The sequence below is a fragment of the Acinonyx jubatus genome, chromosome C1 (genome assembly GCF_027475565.1).
Source record: "Acinonyx jubatus isolate Ajub_Pintada_27869175 chromosome C1, VMU_Ajub_asm_v1.0, whole genome shotgun sequence".
NCBI classification, from domain to species: Eukaryota; Metazoa; Chordata; class Mammalia; order Carnivora; family Felidae; genus Acinonyx; species Acinonyx jubatus.
Window position 1 is genome coordinate 171426296 of NC_069381.1, and position 18224 is coordinate 171444519.

General features: G+C 35.2%; 1 long non-coding RNA gene across 1 annotated transcript; it reads right to left on the bottom strand.

Moving 5' to 3' along the window:
- Positions 1 to 352: 352 nt before the first annotated feature.
- LOC128314081 (uncharacterized) lies at positions 353 to 5694 on the bottom strand. The gene is made up of 3 exons (XR_008295477.1): positions 4867 to 5694; positions 2059 to 2220; positions 353 to 622 (listed from the first exon to the last, which is right to left on the bottom strand). It is a non-coding gene; the product is annotated as an uncharacterized LOC128314081 (long non-coding RNA).
- Between the last annotated feature and the right edge of the window lie 12530 nt (positions 5695 to 18224).

Below are 18224 nucleotides of genomic sequence, written 5' to 3' on the forward strand. Positions count from 1 at the left end.
ACAAATTCTAATACCCTGCTGGCTGGCAGTAATGTAAATTGATCAAGCATTTTGAAAAAAATACTTAGATAGTCAAGCAAAATAGACTACAAGTGTAACGCATTTTCCAGAAATTCCACTGCTAGGAGTATGCTCTAGAGAAACACTTGTATATGCCCATGAGAAGACATGTACAAGACTATTTCTTGCATCACTATTGATAAAAGAAAAAAATTAAGAAACCATCTAATTATTTATTGATAAAGAAGTGATTAGCTAAATTACAGTATTTTTAATATAGAATACTACCTAGCAGTCAAAATAAATGAAGCACATCTACATGTATTAACTTTGGTACATTTTGAAAGCACAAATGTAAATTAAAAATTAGGTTGTAAATATATATCATACAAAATTAAAATAATGTAAAATGTTACCTATAAGTTTGATGGTGCTATACATATATGGGAAAAGTTATAAAAACAAAAATAGGAAGGTTACACAATCTATAATATATTGGTTTTCTCTGAAAAGGGAAGGAGGCAGGTAGGAGGGTCCAAGGAGTGATTCAGGCTATAGGACTGAGTAAGGTGTTAAGAAACTTTCTCTGCATCTGTCATTTTTCATTTCTTTCCAAAAGTTTCTGAAACAGTAAAAAATTGAACATTTATAAAATTTGGGTGTTGGCTATGAACTGATTCCTAAATCTCTGAGATAATTCATCAAAAGGGGAGAAATGTAAAAGTCAATGAACAAAAAAACCATAGCCACTTTCTATGTATTCTGTGCTGAGTGATGAATAGCTCTATTAACGATAGCATTAACCAGCAAAGAGTTTCACATTTCTGCTGACTTTACAAGTGAACCTGGGCTGAACCTCACAGAGGGAATGTATAAACTAGAGAGGTCAAAACCAAGAGGGAGGTTGCCGCTATTACTAATTATTAAAAAGAAAAGAAAAGAACCTGCAAGATTGCTCACACTAACTCATATAACTATGAACCTGTTATAGAAATTAGGCACATTGTGCTATTATTTTTTATACTTACTTTTCTCCTCTGGGAAAGAAGGAAAGTTTTTGCAAAATATATTTATGTAAGAAAAATGCTGTTTGTTTCTAAGAAAATCACATGCTAATATAAAATCATATGGAGGTAGTTTTATTTTCTCTTTCAGAATTAGTTTATTTGGTATAATTTAAAGCATATAACTTCGGGAATATATTGATGTTGAAGTTAAATCTTTAAATTATCTGGTTTCTCTACATATGTTTGACTTACAGAGTTTCAAAATATAAATGCCAAATCGAAATGACTACTAACACAAAATAAAATTTTAGTTTTTATCAGGTAATAGTGCCATCTCTCTCTCTCTCTCTCACACGTACACACACACACACACACACACACACCAAAGTCCAAAACAAAAACTTGTGCAAATTATTCTTTTATTTTAAATAAAGTTAAGTGATTATTGAGAAAATTAATCAGGCACTCAAATCAATTAAAATAGTTAAAATGGTTATGCATGTTACTCCACAGTGATGTTTTCCAAATTTAATATAATTCCATTATATTATAATTAAAAATATTTTTAAATTAAGTTTATTTATTTATTTATTTTGAGAGAAAGAGAATGCACGCAAGTGAGGAAGGGGCAGAGAGAGAGAAATAGAGAGACTCCCAAGCAGGCTCTGTGCTGTCAGCACAGAGCCTAACCCAGGGCTTGAATCCAGCAACTGCAAGATAATGACCTGATATGAAGTCAAGAGTGGGATGCTTAACTGACTGAGCCACTCAGGTGCCCTACCATTATATTACAATTTTAAATACTTACTCTGCCTGTGAGAAGCTAAGCTATCCAGTCTAGATGTTGTGAAGATATTTTTTAGATGTAATTAACACTTAAATCAGTAGACACTGGGTAAAGCAGATGTGGGTTGGGCCTGATCCAGTCAGCTGAGGCCTTAAGAGCATCCTTAAGAAGAATTCTCCTCCAGATTGCAACAAAGAAACCCTGTCTGTTTCCAGCATACTGTCCTGTGACATTTAGATTCCAGAGGGCAACATCAAGTCTTACCTGAGCTTCCAGCCTTCTGCCTGCTTCATGGCTTTTGGACTTGCCAGCCTCTGTAAATGATGTAATTCAATTTCTTAAAATCAATTGATCTCTTTTTCAATCATTCTTTCTCTCCATCCTACTCATTCTGCTTTTCAGGAGAACCTAGAGTAATATAGCTGGCTATTAGCCAGTTGAATTAAGTGATTACCAATATCAAATTATTTCAACCATTTTAACATATCCTAAATATACATACAAAATTTTGCAAACACCTAAGCCATACCGGGCAATCAGGAGAGTTTTTATGCCCCAAATAATTTAACTCTACTTACTGCACATATTAAAAAAGAATTTCCCACATTTGGGTTTTGAAGTGCACAAACAGTTCCCCAGGGCCTACCTTGAATCCCTCTATGTGCCTCTTTCCCTGTAGCTTTCCACTCTTCTATGATATATACATGAAAAGAACAGGGGGAAGGGAAGAACAGGCCCTTCTTGACAAATGGCCATCCTGGTGGAACCAGAGTTGTAACATACATGAACATGCAGTGGTCTATTAACGGCTATTTTATAGAGCAGGAAAAGAGAAGGAAAAAAGAAGCAGGAAAAGAGAAAAGTGAAGGAGAAAGTAGAACTTGGGGATGTCAGCTGTCAACCCTCAACACAGAAAGAAGGAAAGGAAGAAAAAGAAAGAAAGAAAGAAAAGAAAGAAAGAAGAAAGGAAGGAAGGAAGGAAGGAAGGAAGGAAGGAAGGAAGGAAGGAAGGAAGGAAAGAAAAGAAAAGAAAAAAAAAGAAAGGAAAGAAAGAGAAGAAATTTCTAGTTTCTGTAGGACCTGCAGATGAAAGTGTAACCTCCACACATGGTCAGTGTGTGTGCAAAAGTAGAAGTGGAAAAAAAAAAAAGCTTTGAACCCACTGGAGAAAGGAGGATGTTAACAACTCCACCCTTTCCTCCTCCTTGTGCTTGAATCTTTCTTTGTGTTCTATTTTGTGATCTGGACACTTGGGAAATTATTTTTCTGGAAAGAGTAATTAGAATGTTTGCAGAGGGGAGCCGAGACGGAAGTTGAATAATAATTGTAAACTTTAAATGGCCGAACACATGATTTACTAGGGTTTCCTACATACTGTATTCTGCCAATAAATAGATGAGATCAGTTTTCTCATCTGTGAAATAAAGGAATTGGATATCTCTTCTAGATGATCCTTACAGTATCATCTGTAGTTTAAAATTTCTATGTAAATTCTATTTAAATGGACAGTGCAAAGAAAAAATTAGTTCAGGCCTTTTGTTCTCCTTCATTTATAAAACAAACAGAATTATAATTTGGTTTGTTTTTTTCCTTACAAAGAGTGGTTGTTACATGAATAAACACCAGAAAAAAATTTATTTCAAAAAAATAAATTAACAAAATACTACTCCTAATAGGCCACGGGGTCAGTCAGAAGTTTAAAGGTATTATTACTTATATTTTTAGCTTTCAAATATAAAGCAAGGTTCATATTATTTAAGTTTAAGGGGAATCTTGCAAACTAATTTTAATAGGAGAATAAAAAATTGCTTCATAACTTTCCTCCATTTTCTGCCTATACAATTTTTGAAAACTACTGTTATTTTTATAAGCCTTAATTTCTCTATCTTTAAAATTGGAATACCAACTTCCTACTAAGGTAGTTATAAAAATTGAATGAAGGATTACATGTGAAAGTTTCTAACATACCTTGAACCTATGCTAAACTCTTTTCAAAACTCTCTCCTCCTTCTTTCTGTACTTCCCATTTTGATGATATAGCTATCAGTTTTTTCTGTTGCCAAGCTAGAAAGCTGGGAATTACCCTAAATCAATATTTTAAAACTATGGTAATATAACCAATTTAAGCAGCCAGTATCTACTTATTTATTTATTTATTTATCTATTTATTTATTTATTTGTTTTTTTTTCTTTTTTAAAAATTTTAATTCTCATGTAGTTATAATACAGTGTTATATATAGGTGTACAATATAGTGATTCAACAACATGAAGCCAATATTTTATAATAGAAGCAGTAGAATATAAAAAAGTATTAGAGAGCATTGCACATAGTAAAGGTAGGTATTATCTGTACAACTTTTGTATTATTAAAGTGTATGTGTATAGGAAGGCCTGAGGGAGGGTGCGTCTTCCTGGCGTGAAATGTATTTCTTCCTGTGGGTTATAATTAAAAATGTCTGAGAAACACCATCCTAAGAGGTGCTGTCTCTCTCCTACGTTGTCCAGCTTACCGATCTTATCTCCTAAAGAAGCTTTCTGATCCTTATTCCTTTCTGTGTTCTTCCATTGCTTTGTATAAGCCCTAATCACTTTGGTTTCCTTGTCATCAAACTTTTCCATGTGGAAAACCGCTACTCAAGAGATCGTCCTAAAGTGTGTACCTAAACAGGTTAACCTTAAGACATATTAATTCTTAGGGTGAGAGGTCAGTCTTTAATCACCATCACATGTATAGGGGGCATTTGAAATACAGTTGACCCTTGAACAACATGGGTCACTGACCTGTGCACAGCCAGAAATCTGTATTTAGTTTTTGAGCCCCCCCAAAACATCACTACTGTTGACGGGGAGCCTTACCAATAACATAAACAGTCGATTAACACATATCTTGTATGTTATCTGTATTAAGTACCATAAGTAATCTAGAGAAAGGAAAATGTTACTGAGAAAATCGTAAGGAAGAGAAAATACATTTACAGTAGTGTACTATAAAAATCCACGTGTAAGTGGACCTGCAAGGTTCAAACTCACATTGTTAAAAGTCAATTGTGTATCATAATATAAATGAGTACCTCAAGACACTTTTCGGGTCCTTCTCATACCCTTCTCAGCCTCAGATCTGGTTCTAGTCTCTACTTGGGGGACAGTTAGTTCCTCACAGGATTGCACGGTTGACTTTGCAGTGACAATGTCTCACGTCCAGCAAGCAACTTTTGCTTTCTGGCCTACGGGCGCTCGGAGGTGAGAAATGCCAGCGGGAGCCTGCTTGCTGCACAGACATGCGCATGTCAAACCGAAGCACCGCGTTTGCGCGCTCGCTGACTGCGTGCGTGCACGTGCATGAACGTGCGTGGTGGGTGACATTAAGGCTCCTGTCAATAATGCGGGGAGATAGGGATACAGGAGTACTGATGCATAGGGGCACTTGTACCCCAATGTTTATAGCAGCACTCTCAACAATAGCCAAATTATGGAAAGAGCCTAAATGTCCATCAACTGATGAATGGATAAAGAAATTGTGGTTTATATACACAACGGAATACTACGTGGCAATGAGAAAAAATGAAATATGGCCTTTTGTAGCAAAGTGGATGGAACTGGAGAGTGTGATGCTAAGTGAAATAAGCCATACAGAGAAAGACAGATACCATATGGTTTCACTCTTATGTGGATCCTAAGAAACTTAACAGAAACCCATGGGGGAAGGGAAGGAAAAAAAAAAAAGAGGTTAGAGTGGGAGAGAGCCAAAACATAAGAGACTGTTAAAAACCGAGAACAAACTGAGGGTTGATGGGGGGTGGGAGGGAGGAGAGGGTGGGTGATGGGTATTGAGGAGGGCACCTTTTGGGATGAGCACTGGGTGTTGTATGGAAACCAATTTGACAATAAATTTCATATATTAAAAAAAAAATAATGCGGGGAGAGGAGCTGCTTGATGAATGCCATTTACTTCTCTATCCTTGCATGGAATATTTTGCGAAATCCTCCTCAGAAAAAGTCTAGGTGGTACTGAGCCCTGGCTGCTTACAGTGGTGGTCAACCCAGGAGAGCACCCTCAATTTGGCTTTTCCTCCTTTCCTCCTCTGGCCAGTCCCTCTTTCTTACTCCTTGTGGAATCGGCTCCGAAGTAAACTACCTGCGCACAACTCCTAGTTTTGGGCTCTGCTTTCAGGGGGAAAGTAAACTCCATTTCTTGACGCTCCACAATATCTATACATATTACATAGTAAATATTTGCATAAAAATAATAAAAATTAAAAAAAAAATACTTGTGTACTGCAGTGAGAAAAAGTTTCTGGAAACATTTATAGAGTTTGGAGAATATAAACACAGTCTTTTAGAGTCAGTCCTCTTAAAATCTGCTCCTACCTGTCTAGCCTCATTTTTACTGTTTCTCCATCGGTACTCCATGCACAGTCCTAATCTGCCTCTTACAGTTTCTGGAACATGCCTTGCTTTCTCTTACTCCTATGGTTTTGCACAAACTGTTGCATCAAAATGTGTTATAGGTGATGGGTTGCCTCTACAGGAAATAATCATGAATTACTATGTCTTTATATCTCAAGCAACTGCCACATCATCTGGCACAAAGTAATTTTCAAGAAGTGTTGAATGAATGAACGAATAATTTACATGCTACACATTGCATTCTAATTCTTGGTTTGATGACTTCTTCCTCCTCTGCCTGCATATAGGCTTTTTGAGGTCAGTTAATTTATTTTCTTGTATTCCTAGCTTAAGGCCAGGAGCAAAGTATGGACCTGATGAATATTTACTGAATGGATGAATGACATGATATTATTTAAAATTCTGTGTTTTAGTTTTGTGTTTACCCTTCTGTCTTCCTCACTAGGTAGTAGGGTTACACAAGGGATCTATGAGCTCTGCGCACCCGAGCGTAAATTCACGGGCTGGCACATGTAGTTATATTCATAATTAAAAAAAACTATAGAATATATATCTTCCTGTGTTCTTTACCAGAAACAAATTCCTACTTGGGCAATATTTGTTTATTTATTCATTCATTCATTCATTCATTCATTCAACAGAGTCTTATTTATTTTTATTTTTTTTTCAACGTTTTTTATTTATTTTTGGGACAGAGAGAGACAGGGCATGAACGGGGGAGGGGCAGAGAGAGAGGGAGACGCAGAATCGGAAACAGGCTCCAGGCTCTGAGCCTTCAGCCCAGAGCCCGCGGGGCTCGAACTCACGGACCGCGAGATCGTGACCTGGCTGAAGTCGGACGCTTAACCGACTGCGCCACCCAGGCGCCCCAACAGAGTCTTATTTAAACAGTACAACAAATCAATAAAATGTAGTTTTATTATCATAATGATTGATTTTAAAGAAATAATTGATTTGAATATTCTAATTTGTTTGCCAGGATATAGTTTTAAACAAGCTGGCTATTTGTTATGAAATTCCTTGGGTAATGGCGGAGATACCATCTTGACATATTGATAAGTACTAATCAAATTGTGAATACATGGTATAGATGGGAAAAACATGCGTTAGGATAGCCAGATATCATAGAAAGACTGGTATCAATACATTTAGGAAAAACTATGCATGTAAATCAGATACCGAGAAAAGAGACCTTATTGAAACAGAGGGACAAAACAAGAACAGAATGAAGGATTTAGTTTTTAATCACAAGAGGGATGCAACGACAAGCAGATTGGAAGTTTAATCAGGTAGAGTTAAAACTGAAATGCTCTAGGGAACTTCAGGTGCTTCCTACTTCCTCACTGACTTTGGTGAGAATGATGTTAGTAAATTATACAATTAAAATCCATACTTTCTTTTTTTTTAATTTTTCTTTTTTACATTTATTTATTTTTGAGAGACAGAGCACAAGTGAGGGAGGGGCAGAGAGAGAGAGAGAGAGACACAGAATCGGAAACAGGCTCCAGACTCTAAGCTGTCAGCACAGAGCCAGGCACGGGCCTCGAGGCTAGAACTCACAAATGGTGAGATCATGACCTGAGGTCAGACGCTTCACTGACTGAGCCACCCAGGTGCCCCAAAATCCATACTTTCTTATCTTCTTCCTTTGCTGGGAAGAAATTTCATTAATCAGAAACCAGGATTGAGAAAAGGGTGAATGCTCAGTCTCTAGCGGACTGTCCAGAGCAATGGACCAGAAACATGATCTTTTACAATTTTAAGTCACGCTACTTTACCCCTGTGTCCAACTCCCCACACTGGCCTACACTCCCTATGCAGTTGGCTTCCCATGACTTCATTTCATGTATTGGGTCATCTTCTTCTCCCCCTTGATCACTCTATTTTTGTAGCAGATGTTGATTCTGTATTTTTGTTATTATTGTTTTAAATTGAGAATTGAAAGGGAGCCCAAGCCTGGCTTAGGATAAGTACCTCTTGAAAGGGACAATTCAAGTCTTGGTCACTCCTGTAACTTTACCCAATTGCTGAATAGGTTCAAGCTCATTCAGTAGCTTGGGATTTTGTCTACCAACTGAGTAGGTGTTCAACTGTCCACAGCTGAGACATGTAGTGTCAAGATACCCTCATGGGTGTCCTCCCAAACCTGCTTGTTATCAAGCTGATTTTCATAAACCACATTTCTTAGCAAATAGGAGGACTCCTTTGCCAATAAAGTGATAACAGAATAGTGGGAAAAGCTGAAGAATAGAATAATGGCTAAGGGACAAATAAAGATTCAGAACTTAAACAGTAAAGTGTTTATAATTCTGAGTTGGGGGAGTACATAATCTCATGAATGCAAAGCAGACCATCGAATGATATGAAAAGATGATGGTAAAGTTAGCCTGTCTGAGATGATAAATATGGCCTTTGGTCAGGTAAGCTAAACACTGAAACTTAGAAAAAATGTAAAAATAAGTAAATATTTAATGGAGTAAAAGAATCCCATAAAATTAATATTTTGATATTTAATTTTTAACATCAGCATGATAATGTGAATATACATTGATTAATGTGAATATACACTTGAAAGACAATTACACATAAGAAACATAGACATATTGGCAAGATTTTAATTTGAAATGTGTAGGAGAATTTTGTCTGTATATTTTAAGAAAAGCCAGATTTACATTTATGTTTGGTTCATCACATTTACAAAAGTTACTTAAATACTTAGAAATAATTTGCAATTCAGGCATTTGTATTAGCTTACTAGGGCTGCTGTAGTAAAGTACCACAGACTGGTGGCTTAAACTGCAGACCATTGATTGTCTCACAGGTCTGGAGGCAAGAGGTCCAAGAATAAGATGTCAATAGAGTTGGTTCCTTTGAAAATTTGAAGGTTCATGCCTTTCTCTTAGCTTCTGGTGGTTTTCAGACAATCTTTGGTGTTCCTTGGCTTTTTAGGTGTCACCATGTTCTCTGCCTTCATCTTTACAAAGTGATCTCCCTGTGTGCATGTCTGTGTCCAGAGTTCCTCTTTCAATAAGGATTCTAGTCATATTGGATTAAGGGCCCTTCTTACTCCAGTATGACCTCATCTTAACTAATTACAACAGCAGTGACACTATTTCCAAATAAGATTGAATTCTGAGGTACTAGATGTTAAAACTTCAACATATGAATTTAAAGGGGATACAATTAAATCCATAATAGCATTTAAGTCTGACTTACCAGAAGCTTAAAAAGATGAACATTAGCTATACTAAATTTTGAAAATGATAAAGTAAAACTTGATATTAATATTTTAAATAAATTTAAGATTTTTTTTGCATTGATATAAAGACTAAGAAACATTTAGGTTAAAGATTTTTAATCTTAATAAGTTAAAACACAGGCAGTTTAAAGTTTTGCTTTCTACATATAAGTCCTCCCAAATATTAGGCACTCAACTGTTGGTCTTCACCAATCAAAAGCCAGCATAATACCACATACCATGGCCATGGTCAACAGTAGTTTTTTATATGCATTCATACCTGCACATTGCACATAAGGAATAAATAACATAGTTGGGCTATCTATTCACCCTAAAATTCTGAATCGATGTGGATTTATCTTTATTTTGAAAATAAACCTAATAAAAATCATTAGTTTGAAGTGGCCTATTTCTACAGAACCTAAAAAATTAGACTTTGCCATCACTTGGCATTAAAACAATCTGATGCAAATTATTTTGCAATCTATACAAGCGCTGATAAAACCAATATTGATATAGTTCATTTTACAGGACTAAAAGTTGGCTCCCAGTGTACCAAATACACAAAGATTTAGTTTTTTCAAAAAGTTATATAATTTTCCATTAGTAATTTTTATGTATTTTGACATAGCACTTTTATAAATGATGTTGCAAAGCAAACAGACTGATCTGATTAAAAACCATATGCTTAGGTTTGTTCTCAATGTTGTACCATTAGTACATTTAAGTGTATATTGGATCTATTCATCAGAAAATATAAATATTTGCTTGTTTTTAAATGGACTAGGTATATTCTATGCTGAATAATGATGTCTTGTACCATAAATTCTGTATATTAAGTAGATATTTGTTACGAGTGCTTTTTTCTTTTAGAGTACTAAAACGTGGCTCCTAGACTCTTGATTTATTACCTTCCTTATTCGTTAAAAATCGATATGACTTGAGGCGTCTGGGTGGCTCAGTCAGTTAAGCATCGGACTTCGGCTCATGTCATGATCACGTGGTCCCTGAGTTTGAGCCCCAAGTCACGCTCTGTGCTGACATCTCAGAGACTGGACTCTGCTTTGAAGTCTGTGTCTCCCTCTCTCTCTGCCCTTCCCTCACTCTCAAAAGTAAACAAAACATCAAAAACAATTTTTAAAAATAGATACAACTTTAGGTATTAAATTCGTGCAATATTCTCATACTAAAATCCCCCACTTTCTTCTTTTAATATTATTTGCAATATCAAAAGAGTATTAAATACCATCACCAAATAAACAAAATTTAGTATTAAATATTCCTTTTTAAATTTTTTCAAGTTTAATATTGGACATATTTTTTCAAATATTAGTACTGAATATAGCCTTTTGAAACTCTTGACATATTCCTCCTGAGTAGATACATGCATGTGTGAAAAGAGATACCATAGCCACCCTCTCTTTCTCTTTATCCCTTCTCCCAGGTTGAAAATCCCTGAATTGTTTAAATTGGCTAGATTATGACCTCAGCATGCATTTATTTATTTATTTATTTATTTATTTATATGTAATTGGAATATAAAGAAGTCTCTTTCTTTATCTGGAAAAATAAGGATACTGTCCAGGGGGAAATTATGCCAGTTCGAGGTGTAGATCTGAGGAACATACTTTGTGTGCATCAGAATCATTATTACAGTAGTTACAGAAAACTGGGAGAGTGCTGTGAGCTATAGCCTTAGTGAGCACTGCCAGTAGAAGGAAGAGCAGAGGATTTAGATGGTGTCATTGTAAGAATTTGGTTAGAGTGGACCACAATAATCATTATTACATGTAAATACAATATGACTTCTATTGGAAAAGGGTTTTGTCAGAATTTGTAAAACCTAGTGTTTTTTAGACTATGTTTCCTTGCCTTCTATTGCATTCAGTGTTTTACTCAGTAAAAATTTTTTGTTAAAAGCATCCCTGAGATGCAATTAACGTTTGCTCTTTGCAAACTATCTACTTGCAATCTAGCCTGGAGAAGTCGTTCAGGGGAAGTTGGAAAGTGCCACAACTTTTCAGTGGTTAGTTGAAATAATAATTACACGGAAAAAGAATCATTTGAAGAATAAACTTGGTCTTTCTTGGCCTTTCCTGAAGAAGGAAAACTCCTGAAGAAGAGTTATTTGTTTCTTTTTTTCATATTTATTTTTTGAGAGAGACACAGAGTGTGAGTGGGGGAGGGGCAGAGAGAGAGGGAGACACAGAATCAGAAGCAGCTCCAGGTTCAGAACTGTCAGCACAGAGCCTGATGCGGGGCTCGAACTCACGAACCTTGAGGTCATGACCTGAGCCAAAGTCAGACGTCCAACTGAGCCACGCAGGCGCCCCCTGAAGAAGAGTTTTAATTCTTATTTTAGACCTCTTATCTCTAGAATTTTATAGCTTAAGGTTTCATTCTAAGGTGTATAAAACTTGCAAATAAGAATATTGCTTAATTCAAGGTTAGGATGAATGATTCTGTCAGATAGATAGCTATCTGGGTAAGTCTTCAGTGGAATCCTAAAAATGCTAATAAAAATATTGATTGTCTTCATAATAATTTGGAATTGTTAGAGCTGAAGGTTTAAATAATTCTAAAAATTCATAGATAAAAAATGGCATCATAGGAAGACCATAAATAAAAAAAATATATCAGAAAGCTAGCTACCATCAGACTCAGAATCAGTATTCAATTATGTCTCTTTACCAGAGCGATTGTCAGGTATAATTATCCCCATTTAACAAATGAGAGGCCTGAAGCTTAGAAAAATGATAGAATATGACTGAAATATATAGTTAATTGAGGGAAAACTCAGAGTTTGATTCACTTCTCATTTCAAAGCTCTATTTTTCCAACACCCTGCTGACTTCCAGAGGCAATATTATAAATGAGAGAATATTCTTCCTCACCGTTTTGATATACAGAGAGCAACTGTTGTTTAATAAGTAGAAAAAAGCCAAAACAAATGCAACAAAGATTTCTTTCCTTTTCTTTCTGTGTTTTGTCAGCTGATGTAAAGTTTTGATGTTAAAACTAAAAATGAAGTTTCCATTGAATAGAAAACTCTTCAGCAGAGAACCAAATGTTCTTCAAGGGAATCTCATTTATTTATTTTTCTCTAACAGGGTGTGCTAACTCAAAATGTGGTCTTCATTTTTTTCTGTGTTTCTTTTTCTTTTTTCTGCCAAACATTGATGGGGTGAAGCTGAAAGAACAAAACAAAACAAAAACAGAAAACAAACAAACCCAAAAAAACCCCAAACCCAAATCAACTCAACTGCTTTTTAAAAGCTGCAAACTATGGAGGATGTGAAGGCTTGAATGTACCGTTCAGGTAGCTTACTTCTGGACAGCACTCCTGAGCACCTTCAGTTAAACAAATGCACATGAAGTACATATCCCATTGCCTGTGGGAAAAGTTTGAACTTGAATATATATATTTTAGCCTGAAAAGCTAAAAGTCCTGATGACACTATAAAGTGTTGAGTTATATCTACATCAATGTCACAGCTCTCTACAGTTGTTGCTTCTTTGGGAAAATATTTCCTTTCCTTGTATGGTGTTAATTTTTCTGTATGTGTGTGGTGATGTTTTATTTTTGTTGAGTCTGAGGAGTAGGCTAAAATTGGTCTTGGTTAGAATAACTGGGGATCTTTATAGAATTTTTGTAACTATTATGCAGTATGAATAAACAGGTTATACTGCCCCTTTAATCTGCTTCTATAAATTGCTTAGACAGAGTACTTATAATGCATTGCTAAAGCCATTTCATGGCTAATATATTGAAGATTCACTTCTCTATTGGCCACACATTAAGTAAGACATAAACAGAAAAATGGGTATATAATCATCTACACAGGATTATGGAATTTCTCAGAGCAGCTGGGGACGCACTGTCCCTCCATGCACAGCTGAGGTTTTACCCCAGGATTCCCAAGCAATTTCGATATTCTAGGTGGATTGTTTAGTACTGAGTGAATGGCTATTAGAGGTATCCTTGTTCTAGGGGTAGGATAAATAGCTTGTGTCAGGTAAGTCCTTAAATTTGGACTCAGACACTGCACTGCTGGGTAGTCACATATCCTTTAATAAAGCACTGCATTTCTAAATATGCCCAGCCTGTGGTTCAAAAATGAAGAGGCGTTGAGGCAGGAGTCTCTGGGAAGGTCAGGCAGAATGACATCATGCTTTAACAGAGACTGTAAAAATTGATTTGGACTGGACATGGCATGTCTTCATGTTTACAGGGCTACTGTTCACTTGCCATAGTATTTATTATTTAAAACCAAATTATTTATATGTGCTGAATGCTGGATTGTTATGTTCAGATGTAAATTTCCTATTGGATGAGACGGGTAAGCCATACCCAATGACTTCTGCTTTTTTCTTGGAGGCAGACTTTATAATTGTTAAATATCATAAAAAGTGGCTCACTTTGAATTGGGAAAATAAAGAATGGGGGGGGGAGAACTTAAGCTATGAATTTTTTTTTTTTAGACTTGGGTATTGTGCCTGAAACTCGTGTTATGGGCATATTAATGCTATGTTTGATCTCTTGATTGAGCTTGAACTTGCTGCATGAAAGTAGGAACTGCATCTGTCTTATTTGCCATTGTTTGTTATAATGATTTCCATATTATCTGGCACATAATATGTGCTTTCCCTCCAAAAACTTTTTTTATTGAGGTATAATTTACACAATACCAAAATATATAAATTTTGAGAGTACAGTCTGATGGGGTTTGACAAATTTATACATCTGTGTAGGTACTACCCCAGTCAAGGTGTAGAATATTTCCATCACTCCAGAAAGGACCTTCCTGTCTCTTTCCAGGCAATACTCCCCCAAGCCCAATCCAAGCAATCACTCTTCTGATCTCTTTCAACCCTGAGTTAACTTGGTCTGTAATAACAACAATTAAGTATGTATTCCTGTCACTACCTCCCTTCATTCACCATGTTTTTGAGAGCCACATACATTATTGTTGTATAATAGTATGTTTTTTTTTCATTTCAAGTGGTACTACCGTATGAATCCACCACAATTTTTTAATCTATTCATTTGTTCGTGAACCTATAGAATATTTCTAGTTTGGGGCTATAATGAATAAATCTACTAGAAACATTTACAAGTCTTATTGTAGAAAATATGTTTCTATTTCTCTGGGGTAAATATCTAGTCATGAAATTGCTAGATAATTTGAGTAGTTGTACATTTAACTTTGTAACATACTTCCAAACATTTCCTGAGGTGGTTGATAATTCTGCACCATCATTCATCAATGTATGAATAAAACTTGCAGTCACTTCACATTCTTACCAAAGCTGTATTTTAATTAATTAATTAATTAATTAATTAATTAATTCTTAGAGACAGAGAGAGAGAGTGAGAGAGCATTAGTGGGGGGTAGGGGCAGAGGGAAAGAGAGAAAATCTTAAGCAGGTTCCACACTCAGCATGGAGCCTTGACACAGGGCTCTATCCCACAACCCTGGGATCATGACCTCGGCCGAAATCAGGAGCCAGATGCCCAACCAACTGTGCCACCCAGGTGCCTCCAAACCTATATTTTAAAACTTTTAAACAATTCTTTAAGACATAAATGATTATCTATCTAATTGTGGTTTTAATATATACTTTCCTATCCATTAATGATACTGAGTGACTTTTCATATACTTATTGTTTATTCATATATCTTTCTGTGTAAAATGTCTATTAGGGTTTGTCCATTTAAAAAATTGTGTGGTTTGATTTTTTGTCATTCAGTTATAAAAGTTATTTATATAACTTAGATAAATTCCTTTGCCAGCTATTTACATCATACATATTTTCTCCCAGTTTGTAACTAGATTTTCAATTTTCTTGGTAGCATTATTTTCTGATGAGTAGACATTTTAAATTTTGATAAAATCCAGTTTGTCTTTTTTCTTCAATAGTTTGAGTTATTTATGTTCTCTTTAGAAGTCTTTGCCTATTCCAAGTTTGCAAAAATATTTTATATTTTCTTTAAAAATCTTCATGATTTTTTGTCTTTTATGTTTCGATGTATGATCCACGTCAAATTAATTTTGTATATGGTGTGAGGTAGGGGCCAAACCTCTTAAAAATAGACTGAAAGCAGGCAGGGAATATCTTTAAAGAAAGCCTGACAACATGACTTGTAATTCCTAAGAATAATTATACATGGTAACAATTTAAATTATTTTTTATGTTGTCTGGCTTCCTTTATAGCAGAAGTTTCATTAAAATCTTGTTAAAGTTGCAACTTGGTCTCTGAACTGCTGTTGCACACTAGAGAATTGATCAGAAAAGAGGAGAGCATTATCTTCTCCTTATCATCCATAGTTTCACATATTTGGAAAACAGCATGGTGGAAGTAGCAGCTTTTTTTTTTTAATGTTTATTTATTTTTGAGAGAGAGAGAAAGTTCACGCACACAGGCACACCCACTCATATGTGGGAGGGGCAGAGAGAGAGGGGAAGACAGTCTAAAGTGGCCTCTGTGCTGACAGCAGAGAGCCCAATGCAGATCTTGAACTCCTAAATCGTGAGATCATGACCTGAGTCAAGGTCAGACACTTAACCGACTGAGCCACCCAGGCACCCCAGAAGTAGCAGCATCTTGAAGGAAGTCAGTGGTACCATAGCTGTTAAAAACAAGAAACAGTGGTTCTTTATGTCTTAAGAAAAGGCTGAGACAAATGAGCCTGAATAGCTTCTGCTTTTAAGTGCAAGGGGAAAGCATCTTCAAGGACTCTAAAACTATCTAGGAAACATTGTAAAGATGCTTACATTATTGCATTTAGACTGTGGGCACTCCAATTTATTACAGTTTGAAATATATGGGTAGGTGACCTTATATTTTTGCTCTCTGGCCAATTAATATATATTAAGAAACTCATAGAAATTTAAATGCATGGCCACATACCTGACTGAAATAAAAGTTTATCTTCATTTAATATGTGTATTTGAAGATTAGGCAATGAAGACTATTCCTGGTGTTTCAAATAAAAGTAAATTATTATGAGGGGCATGCAAAATCTAACTGGAAAACCTCTACAACAAGAAATGCCTGGTTTCTTCACTAAATAACTTTCAAGGAAAAAAAGGGACAGATAGTGAGATAGTCTGTGGATAAAAATAGATGAGACGTACTAACCAATGAAAATGTATTGACATTATTAGAATCCCATTTCAAATGAACTGTACATATATGACAAGTGAAAAATGTAAACATTGTTTAGAAATTTGCCAACAGTAAGAAATTACTATTAATTTTGGGGGCAAACTACTGATAGCATCATTAAATTGGTGGTTGTTAAGGATCAGTAATGTGTACGTGATATTTCATTATACTCTTTACTTGTGTGTTTTAAAAATTTTCCATAATAAAAAGTAAAAAGAGTACATTGGTAGTTGAGAGATCTTTCCATTTGATAAAAATAAGATAAAACTTTGATAAAATACGAAGATCTGGGCTTAGATTGCATCTTGCAATTCCTATTAAAGTTTATTACAGATAATGTGAGAACTTATTTTTATATTTGGGACTATTACTGTTATTAATTACCAGTCAGAGCTGTGGCCGACCCACTTTTTAGTGAAATTTCATAATTTTCCTAAAAAGGAATTTTGAATATTACTAAATGCAGAACAGAAACCCCAAACCTATTAAGATTTTACACTCACTGAATTGCTTTCTCAAATTATTTTCTTAGGTTAACACATCTCCTTTGACTTTTGATGTCAATTTCTCTGCAGAAAGAGAAAAATAATTATGTTTGCTTATAATATGGTCATCAGGGAATATTGATGACAAAGATGTTTCTCAGTTTAAACATAAGAATCTGAAGCTGAGGTCCTTGTGAGCAAAGGTTAGACTTCAGCTGTCCTTTGTTTGCTTGACCCTCCAAATTTCAATACTGCCTCTCTCCGCAACCCTTGACTCTAACTACATGCCCATATCAGTTTCACCACCTTGGCTAAAATGACTTGTCAATTCAATGTGTAATGAAAGACAAGGGAAACTATATAACCAACTCGCATTAAAAGTTATTAGCTAACATCAATTGAATGCTCATAGTATACTAAATGTTTTGTTTGTGAAACTTCATTTATTTCTCACAATAAACTATGAGGTAGGTATAATTCTTACCATTTTACAGATGAAACAGACTTTAAAAAATCTTAAACAGTTTTTCTGTGATCATATTGCTGGTAAGTGATGGATCTTCAATTTGAATACAGATATCATTGACTTAATGCTTGTGAAGAATTTACTATTGTCAAAAATACTACCTTTTTATTTTTTAGAAATTGAAAAATAGCTCAACTATATATCCTACATTAAGATTTTAAAAATGTTCTCAAGATAGAAAGAAATAATAAGGCCCTATGATGCTTTGGAGAACTTTAAGTATCTGATTCAAGCAAAGGGACAGGACTAATGAACACACTAATAAGGCCCTATGATGCTTTGGAGAACTTTAAGTATCTGATTCAAGCAAAGGGACAGGACTAATGAACACATTTAGTTGGCTGATTCAGTTTTTCAGAGCACAAGAGTATGATAGACCACTCTTAGTGATTCTGTCTTTGAAGATAAGCTAAATGAGTCTCTGGCCTCAGAGGAACACAAGTCAGAAAAAGAGAAACATTTCAGAGAGCAGGCTGAATTAGAAGAGAAAAGTAAGAGGTTTGTAACATGACTAAATAATTTACTTTTATTTTCTATTTAATAAGTGGAAAAATTGATTATCATCCTCATTCTACTGTGCAGCTAGTCAGTTCCAGACTAA